Below are 10395 nucleotides of genomic sequence, written 5' to 3'. Positions count from 1 at the left end.
GAAGCCAGGCTGAGCCCAGACACAATCCTCCCTGCAGTGCCCAGGAGGTGCTGTGCTGCAGGGGGCTGACCAGGAACCAACTCCAGGCGCCAGTGCAGAGAGGGCTGGGGAGGAGTTTTCTGGCCTCCCTTGGGATTCCTTCTCACTTCACAACTGGTCACCAAGTACCATGTAAGGAGTGCTATGATGTACCCAAGATTCAAACTCAGAACAGGTTTAATTTGGGTTGTGGCTAAATGCATGTTTAAATACATGCATACAGTGCTTGCTTCGGCAGCTCATATTCTAGAATTGGAACGATACAGAGATTAGCATGGTCCCTGCACAAGGATGACATGCAAATGCATGAAGAATCCCACATTTAAAAAAGAGAGAGAGAAAAGAATAAATACATGCATACATATATAGTATGTAAAAGTTTATGCCAAATGTGGGAATACGTCCACTCTGCCGAATACACCTGAAAATGTGAATAAAATTTGCCTGGAAATGTCAACAAAAGTTGCCTTTACCATCTCAGTGAAGGCATTTTCCTCCACTTAACTCACATTTTTGAGACTGCTCAGGCAAATAATGTAAAGCTCCACCATCATGGAGCTCCGTGTCCTCAGAGGAAGGAGGATGTGGGAAAGCCTGTTGCAGCATCCAAGGAGCAGCATCCATACGCCTCTCTTTGTTCACTCCCTCTAGTGTATACCACTAGACCAGGTCCCTGTACTTATATCAAGGCCCCCATAAATTATGATTCTATTACATAAAATGCCCGCATTGTGTTAACACACGAGTTTTCAATATATATTAAAAGTGGTGGGGTGCACAAAGGAAGTTCAGTGGTAGAGTTCTCACCTGCCATGTGGGAAACCCACGTTTGATTCCCAGCCCATGCCTCCCCAAAGAAAAAAATTTCAATAAATGGTGCTGCAATAACGGATAAGTCATATGGAGAAAGAACGAAATGTGACCCCTGCCATACAGCATAAAAAAAAAGACATATATACGTATATAAAAGTTTAAAACACCAGATTAAAAAAAATCAGCATGTTCTGAATATTTTATTTTTTAATCCAATTAACACTCTTGTCATAATCTCTATTTAATAAATTACCATTCTTTAAAAAAGAATATTTTGGGCGGTGTGACGCTGGCTCAGTGGCAGAATTCTCACCTGCCGTGCCAGAGACCAGCATTCGATTCTTGGTGTCTGCTCATGCTAAAAAAAAAAAAAGGAAACTTTCAAAAAATTGGAGTTGCAAAAAGAGAGAAAAGAAGTAAAACAAATAAGGTATCAGTGGCTGAGAGAGTTCAAATAGAGTCGAGAGGCTGCTCTGGAGGTCGCTCTTATGCAAGCTTTAGTTAGACATTGCTACTATCACGACTTGCCAAACCTCAACCAAAACCATTCCTGCCAATCCTAAAGAATGCGTAGGTCATTATATAAGATCCTACAAAGGTTCCATGTACTAGGAGATGCACTGAGAGATTTCAACACTCCAGAAACCTACAACCTTCAGATGGGTCCCTAGACCAGATAAGTCCTGAAACCTAGAGGGCCCAGCCTCTCCAGAACATCAGCTAATTCCATCCCCTTATCTCATATTTTCAACAGCCCCTTCCAACATGAAAAAGTTAGAATTGGCATAGCCCAAATACTCCTAAAGAGTGGGAGAAAGATCAAAGGTGATGGTGGAGTTACACAGAGAAGGCAGGGTTTAACAACCTAGTATGAGTATTGATCATTATATTAATATTTCTTTTAGTCTCCAGTGTCCTAGAGTAACTAGAAATACAAACCTAAAAGTGTGAAATTGTAACCCATACCAGACTCTGAAATCTGTTCTACAACTAATTGTTGCGATGTACTTTGAAATTTATTGCTTTTATGTATGTATATTATTTAAAGAGAAGGCGTCTAACAGAGAAGACAGGATTTAACACGTGGAAAAAAAAATCATTCCAGAAGGGCATATAGAACACGGAAAAGACCATGTTGGAAGCAGAATCATACCTACACTCATGGGGAAGGAGAAGCAGCTCCGAAATTTGCATGTAGCAAGGGTTTGGGGAGGTATTTTTGTCGAAAGGACAGGCGTCACTAAGGGACTCATCTTAAAACTCCATCTGCATAGTAAGTATGCAAGTTTTACTAAGATTACAGATCAAGAAAAAATAGAAGAGTTTTGTGAAGATATTTTTGTTTTTTGGTATTTGAAAGTCCCCTTTTTACTCTTATACTGAAAAATCTTGGTTCCTAATGACATTAATGTAACCACTTACTTTGCTTTATGCTACAGTAGGTTCAAAGTAACAATATCAATTTTCTGTTAATAAAGATTTTGCAATTTTTGCAGTTCTTCATGTTTTTATTGTATGATTCTATTTATATAAAATCATAGAAAATTCAAATTCATTTATGGTAGCAGAAAACTCACCTTCAGAGATATTAAGATTTTTTTGTTCACCTTTTATAAGAATGAGAAAATGTCTCTATTACATATGTGAGAGATTATATGTGTAGGGAGAAAGCCTTCTTGACAAAAAGGGGGAAGAAAAATAAAACAAAATAAAGTTTCAGTGGTTGAGAGATTTCAAATAGAGAAGTTTCTGAAGGTCATTCTGAGGCAGCACATAGATATCCCTTTTCAATTTTTGGTGTATTAGAGTAGTTAGAGGGAAAAACTTGAAACTGTTGAACTGTAATCGAATAGCTTTGATTCCTGAAGATGACTGAAATAGAGTTTTTAAAGTGTGAACACGTGAGTGTGCAAACCCTGTGACTGACACTCCCTATGCCAGTTTGACTTTATTGTGTACTCCAGAAAAGCCATGCCCTTTAATTCTCACTCAAATATTGTTGGGTGGTATCTTTTTTATAGTATCCATGGAGATGTGACTCACCCAATTGTGGGTGGTAATTTTTGATTAGATGGTTTCCATGGAGCTGTGTCTCCACCCATTCAAGGTGGGGTTGCCTACTGGAATCCTTTAAGAGGGAGCCATTTTGGAAAAAGCTTTAGAGCCACCAGAACCAATAGAGCCCACACAGCCAGAGACCTTTGGAGATGAAGAAGGAAAACACGCCTGGGGAAGTTTCATGAAACAAGAAGCAGGGAGAGAAAGCTAGTAGACTATGCCATGTACCCCTCCTGCTGAGAGAGAAACCCTGAACTTTATCGGCCTTCTTGAACTAAGGTATCTTTCTCTGGATGCCTTAATCTGGACATATTCTCAGCCTTAGAACTATAAACTTGCAACTTAATAAATTCCCCTTTTTAAAAGCCATTCTGTTTCTGGTATATTGCATTCCAGCAGCTAGCAAACTAGAACCCTCCCTTTATGCAGTATATGGACAGACAAGTAAGAAAAAAAAGACAAAAATAAATAAACATTAGGGGGGAATGGGGGAGTGTGGGACGTTGTGGGTGTTCTTTTTTTACTGTTATTTGTATTCTTATTTTTGCTATTTTTGGAAAAATGAAAATATTAAAAAACTACTATAATGATAAATGCATACAGCTTTAAGTTCACAGCTTTATACTGTGAACCACTGATTGTACACTTTGGATGATTATATCTCAATTTTAAAAATCATTGAAAAAAAAGACTATATGTGTATAATTTTGGAATTGGTTGCCTTGGGGACCTTAAGGAAATTTTGGCTTTGCAGAAGAAGGAGAGCAGCTGGGGCTGAGAAGGAAGGTGTGAGGATACCCTGGAACCCAAAATATCAGAGAGTTTTCAGGAGAGAATGGATAATAATGTCAAATGTTGAAGAATGAAAGATCAAAAAGAAAAGGACTAAAAAGAGGTGTTAGTAATAGGCTGAGTCCCCAATCTTGGGGTTTGTTCATATGAAACTTAACCCCACAGGGGATAGGTCAAGCCTACCTAAAATTAGGCCTAAGAGTCACCCCCAAGAGAACCTCTTTTGTTGCTCAGATGTGGCCTCTTTCTCCAGCCAATACAATAAGCAAACTCACCACCCTCCCCCTGTCTATGTGGGACATGACTCCCAGGGGTGTGGCTCTGCCTGGCAACGTGGGACAGAAATCCCAGAATGAGCTGAGACCCAGCATCAAGGAATTGAGAAAACCTTCTCGACCAAAAAGGGAAAGAGTGAAACGAGACAAAGTGTCAATGGCTGAGAGATTCCAAATAGAGTCGAGAAGTTATCCTAGAGGTTATTCTTTAGATATTCTTATATCTTAAGATATCACCTTAGTATCCAAGATGTAATGGAGAGGCTGGAGGGAACTGCCTGAAAATGTAGAGCTGTGTTCCAGTAGCCATGTTTCTTGATGATGATTGTATAATGATATAGCTTCCACAATGGGACTATGTGATTGTGAAAACCTTGCGTCTGATGCTCCTTTTATCTACCTTGTCGACAGATGAATAGAACATATGGAATAAAAATAAATAATAGAGGGAATAAATGTTAAAATAAATTTAGTTTGAAATGCTAGTGATCAATGAAAGGGATGGGTAAGGAGTATGGTATGTAAAATTTTTTTTTCTGTTTTCGTTTTATTTTTCTGTTGTCTTTTTATTTCTTTTTCTGAATTGATGCTAATGTTCTGGGAAATGATCAGGATGATGAATATGCAACTATGTGATGACATTGTGAATTGCTGAGTGTATGTGTAGAACAGAATGAGCATGTGTTGGGAATGTTTGTGTTTCTTTCTTGTAATTTTTTTTAATTAATAAAAAACTTTAAAAAAGAGAGATGTTAGTAGTATATGACTTTGGAAGACAGTTTGGCAATTCCTTACATAGCCAATTATAGATTTATCATATGCTTCAGCAATTGTGCTCCTAGGTATTTACCCAAAGGAGTTGAAAACTTATGATCATATCAAAACCTTCATATAATGTTTACAGCAGCTTTATTCATAATTGCCAAATATTGGATGCAACCAAATATTGGATCTAACCTTTCATTAGATGAAAGGATAAACAAATTGTGGTACATCCATATAATGGAATATTATTCAATGCTAAGAAGATGTGAGCTATCAAGCCAAGAAAAGTCATGGAAGAAACTTAACTGCATATTACTAAGTGAAAGAAGAGAGTCTGAAAAGACCACATACTTATGATTCCAACTATATGACATTCTAGAAAGGTAAAAACATCAATAGTTGACATGATTTCAGTAGTAATGAGGGCAAGAATGAAATAGGAAACGCTTTAGGGCAGTGAAGCAATACGGTACAATGCAATATTGGTGGATATAAGAGACTATATACATTTGTTATAACTCGTAAAGTTGTACAACCCAAAGAGTGAATTCTAATGAAAACTATGTAGTTATCTAGTTAATAATAATGTACCAGTACTGTTCATCAGTTGTAACAAATGTACCACAGTAATGCAGGACTTTCATAAAGGAAACCCATGTGGGTAGAAAGAGAGGAAAACTCTGTAGTTTTTGTGTAACTTTTCTGTAAACAAAAAACTGCTCAAAAGTACAGTTTATTATTATTTTGTTAAAGGGTTTAGCATGTATCATTGCTGACCTCCCAAGAGCATCACATTAGTTTTGGGACAGGCTCCAAGTAGCAAGAGTTTAAGGAGCCTCAGTGAACTAAGTGGAAAGAGTGAGCACGGACAACTCTTTCAAAAGGTTTCAAGAAGTGGGAAGGCAGTGAGCAAGGATATTAGCTGTACAGGATATGAGTAGCATAAGAGAAATATTTACTGCATTCTTACTATGTCATCACATATATATGTGCACATCCCATAGACTTCCACATTTACTCCTCACCACAACTGTAGAACTGCAGAAGATGAGTCAAAGCATATCCCTTCAAGAATAATTTGAGAGCCAAGGAGGTTGAATAACTTATTAGTAAACAAAATTCAGAACCTAACTCTGATTGCAAAATCCATCTCTTTTTTTTTTTTTTTTGTCATTACTCACTTGCCTTGTTGAGTCAAAGGAAGACTGCCTGGTTATTATTTTGAGAAGGGGAGGGCTAAGGCATGTGCCTAAGATGAAAAGAATAAATCCTGCCTGATTCCAGTCTCTAGCATCTGTGGCATAAATCCTGAAATTAGGTTGCAATATTAAGTGCTTCCTTAGCATCTTTGAGCCTCACAGGGCCCTGAAATCTTAACTGTGAGTTCTGATCTCAACAGATAAGTGCCCACCCCAACAGTGGAGAAAAGGTCCCACCCAGCTAGTTCCCGTATCAGCCAGACTAGCTGCTCCCCACCTGGTCCATTGGCCTGCGGAAAGAAGTCAATCACATCCTCCCTCAGGAACCAGGGGTCTCCCTACCCTCTGGTTATTACAAAGCCTGCCTCCCACAGCCCCTGCTTGTTCACTCTGCTCCTGACTCCTACCCCATGAGGCCCCACATGGCGTGCGGTGTTCTCCTTTCTGGGCTGTGAGCGTAAGTGATGAGTAGATTGCTGTCGCCTTTGTCTGTCCAACCTTGGGTGTCATATGCTCATCTATCCCTGTAACAGTAGAGTGGGACTCTCTCCCTCATCAGCAAGGTGGAGAGGAGACAAACAAAGCAGGATCTTTCTCTCTGCCACCGCTTACCTTGCTATCTCACTCTCTCTAATACCTGGATTCAAAACACCCTTTCACTACCCCTCTACATGGGTCTGAGAAGACAGAAGAATGCCCAAGTGGGTGTGAGTGTGGGTTAGCAGAATCAAAATGACCTCAGCCAGTTGGTGCTTGATATGCTTAGTTTGCAGGACAGATAAAGCTTTCAGAAGCTTGATATTTCTAACTGCATATGTCTGACCTGCATCATGAGCAAAGTCAGTGTTTTGTTTATTAAAATAGCAATTGCTAGGCTACAAGCAATGCTAAAGCAATTCTTCAGGTTGAAAGGAAAGGACAAAGTGGCATAAAGAAATAAAGAATGGCAGTAAAGGTAACCATTTGGGTAATTATAAATGCCAGTATTACTGTAGTGCATGTTTGATATGTAACACCACTTCTTACTTCATATACATGCTGAAACGCAAATGCATGAACGGTAATGATAAATCAATGCTTTTAGAAATACAATGTACAAAGATATAAGTGGTAACAAGTGAAAAAAGTGGAGAGGGGAGAAAGGTATTGTGGATGGTATTGAAGCTATGTTGGCATAAATATGATTGTCATGTATTTAGGATGCTAACTTTTAGCCCTATGGTGGCCACAAGGAAAATGGATGAAAAATATACCCAGATAGACATAAGAAGTTACTCAATATGGTACAATACAAAAAATCCAATAAATATGAAAGTAGTCATTAAAAGAAGTAAAGGACAAAAAAGGCATAAGACTTAGAAAAGCTAAATAACAAAATGGCAGAAGAAAGTCCTGTATTAACAGTAGTGACTTTAAATGTAAATCGAGGGCTGTGCGATGGTGGCTCAGCAGGCAGAGTTCTCACCTGCCATGCCAGAGACCAGGGTTCAATTCCTGGTGCCTGCCCATGCCAAAAAAAAAAAAAAGTAAATCAATTAAATTCTCCCATCAAAAGGCAGAGGTTGGCAGTGAAAGGATGGGAAAAAACATACCATGCACGTAGTAACCAAATGAAAGCTGGAGTAGCTATACTATCATTGGATAAAATAGATTTCAAGTAAAAAACAGGAGAGACAAAGATGGTTATTATATACTGAGAAAGGGGGCAATTCAACAGGAAGATGTAACAATTATAAATAAATATGTACCTAACAGCACAGTCCCGAATATATGAAGCAAATACTAACATATCTGAAGGGGGAAATTGACGGTTCTACATTAATAGTAGGGGCCTTTACCAAACTATTCTCTGTAATGGATGGAACGTCCAGTCAGAAGATCAGTAAGGAAATACAGGACTTGAATGATACACTGAAACAAACAGACCTAACAGACATTTATAGAACACAGCACCTAACAAAAACTGATGCGGTTCTCAAGCGCACCTGGGTCATTCTCCAGGATAGACCATATATTGAGTCACAAAACAAGCTTCTATAAATTAAAGAATACTAGAATTATGCAAGATATATTCTCCTACCACAACAAAATGAAGCTAGAAATCGGTAACTGAGGGAGAAATGGAAAATTCCCAAATATGTGGAAATTAAACAACATACTCTTTTTTTTTAAATAATTTTAAAAATTTATTTATTAATTAAAAAAATTTAACAAACCAAATAAACATCAACATATATAATCAGTAATTCACAATATCATCACTTAGTTGCACATTCATTATTTCTTAGAACATTTGCATCAATTCAGAAAAAGAAATAAAAAGACAACAGAAAAATAAAATGAAAACAGAAAAGAGAAAAAAAAAGATTATACCTACCATACCCCTTATTGCTTGCTTTCATTGATGATTAGCATTTCAAACTAAATTTATTTTAACATTTGTTCCCCCTATTATTTATTTTTATTCCATATGTTCTATTCATTTGTTGACAAGGTATATAAAAGGAGCATCAGACACAAGGTTTTCACAATCACACAGTCACATTGTGAAAGCTATATCATTATACAATCATCCTCAAGAAATATGGCTACTGGAACACAGCTCTACATTTTCAGGCAGTTCCCTCCAGCCTCTCCATTACATCTTGAATAACAAGGTGATATCTACTTAATGCGTAAGAATAACCTCCAGGATAACCTCTCCACCCTGTTTGGAATCTCTCAGCCATTGCCACTTTGTCTCATTTCAGTCTTCCCCCTTTTGGTTGAGGTTTTCTCAATCCCTTGCTGCTAAGCCTCAGCTCATTCTAGGATTTTTCTCAATCCCTTGATGCTGAGTCTCAGCTCATTCTAGGATTTCTGTCCCACATTGTCAGGAAGGTCCACACCCCTGGGAGTCATGTCCCACGCAGAGAGGGGGAGGGTGGTGAGACTGCTTGCTGTGTTGGCTGGAGAGAGAGGCCACATCTGAGCAACAAGAGGTTCTCTTGGGGGTGACTCTTAGGCCTAAATTTTAAGTAGACTTGACCTATCCTTTGTGGGGTTAAATTTCATATGAACAACCCCCAAGACTGGGGGCTCAGCCTATAGCTTTGGTTGTCCACACTGCTTGTGAGAATATCAAGAATTCAACTTGGGGAAGTTAAACAACATACTCTTAAATAGCCAGTGGGTTAAAGTAGAATTCAGAAGCAAAATGAGGAAATACCTTGAGTAGAATGAAAATACAGCATACCAAAACTTATAGGATGCAGTGAAGGCAATTCTGACAGGAAAATTTATAGTTCTAAATGCTTATATTAAATATGAAGAAAGACTTCAAATCAAAGACCAAACTTCAAAACTTTCAAAACAAAACAGAAGAAAAAAAAAAACCTCTAAAAACCCAAAGTGAGCAGAAGGAAGGAAATAACAAACAGTAGAGTGGAAATGAATGAATGTAAAAAGGCAGCCTACACAATGGGAGAAAAGATTTCGAAACCACATATCTGATTAAGGTTTAAGGTCCAGAATGTATAAAGAATTCCTTCAACTTAACAAACAGACAAACAACCCAATTTAAAAATGAGCAAGATCTTTGAATAGACATCTCTTCAAAGAAGATAAAACAAATCACCAGAAAGCATGTGAAGAGATGCTCGACAGTCATTTTGTAAGAATTCGAGAGTTTTGCCATGCAAAGGAGGACTCCAAGAGACATTCTCTCATGCAACACGCAAGGGGTTTATTTACCACACATGCGTGGGGCTCACTGAACACGCAGGAACAGAGAGCCCTGAGCCTGGGTTTGGGAAGCCTTTTTAAGGGCCAGGATAAGGGGGTGGGGTTTGAGGGTTGAACATGAGTTCCAGGTTCTGCTTTATGTAGGAAGTAGATAACGAACAGTTTCACAACAAGTATTTCTGGCGCCAGGAGTCATGGGGGTTGCAAGAAGCAGATAACCGCCCCGGGAAAGTCCCGGGTTGTTTTTCTTAGCCTGATGGGGCCCATAACTCTTTCCTTTACAATCCTTCTTTACATAAGAAAAGTTAGCTACTGTTAAGATTTATAAAATCCTTCTTTACATAAGAAAAGTTAGCTACTGTTAAGCTTTATAAAATCCTTCTTTACAATTTCTCATCAGGGAGATGCTAATCAAAACCACAATCAGATACCATTACACACCTATTAAAATGGCTGTTATTTAAAAAAGAGAAAATAAGAAGTGTTGGAGAGTACATACCTGGGATGGGGGACCTGGTCAAAAGGCAAATGCTCCTTATGTTGCTCAGATCACTGAGAATCAGGACCAGGCTTCCCCAAAACACACTCCTCCTTTTGGATGACAACAGAGGCACGGCAAAGAAAATGCAAATATTTTTAAAGCTTAAGTGGGTTACCCGGTGTTCCCTGACACATGGGTTCGATATAAATAGACCTGGGAATAAAGTAAACGTGATTGGGTGGGTTAACTC

At 38.4% G+C, this 10395-nt stretch overlaps 1 non-coding gene across 1 annotated transcript; it reads left to right on the top strand.

Annotated features, from left to right (window-relative positions):
• The first annotated feature begins 261 nt into the window (after window positions 1-261).
• On the top strand, window positions 262-365 carry LOC143642998 (U6 spliceosomal RNA). The gene has a single exon (XR_013156053.1). It is a non-coding gene; the product is annotated as a U6 spliceosomal RNA (small nuclear RNA).
• The last annotated feature ends 10030 nt before the right edge of the window (window positions 366-10395 follow it).

Source organism: Tamandua tetradactyla, chromosome 7 (genome assembly GCF_023851605.1).
Source record: "Tamandua tetradactyla isolate mTamTet1 chromosome 7, mTamTet1.pri, whole genome shotgun sequence".
NCBI classification, from domain to species: Eukaryota; Metazoa; Chordata; class Mammalia; order Pilosa; family Myrmecophagidae; genus Tamandua; species Tamandua tetradactyla.
This window is presented reverse-complemented; position numbering and strand designations above follow the sequence as displayed.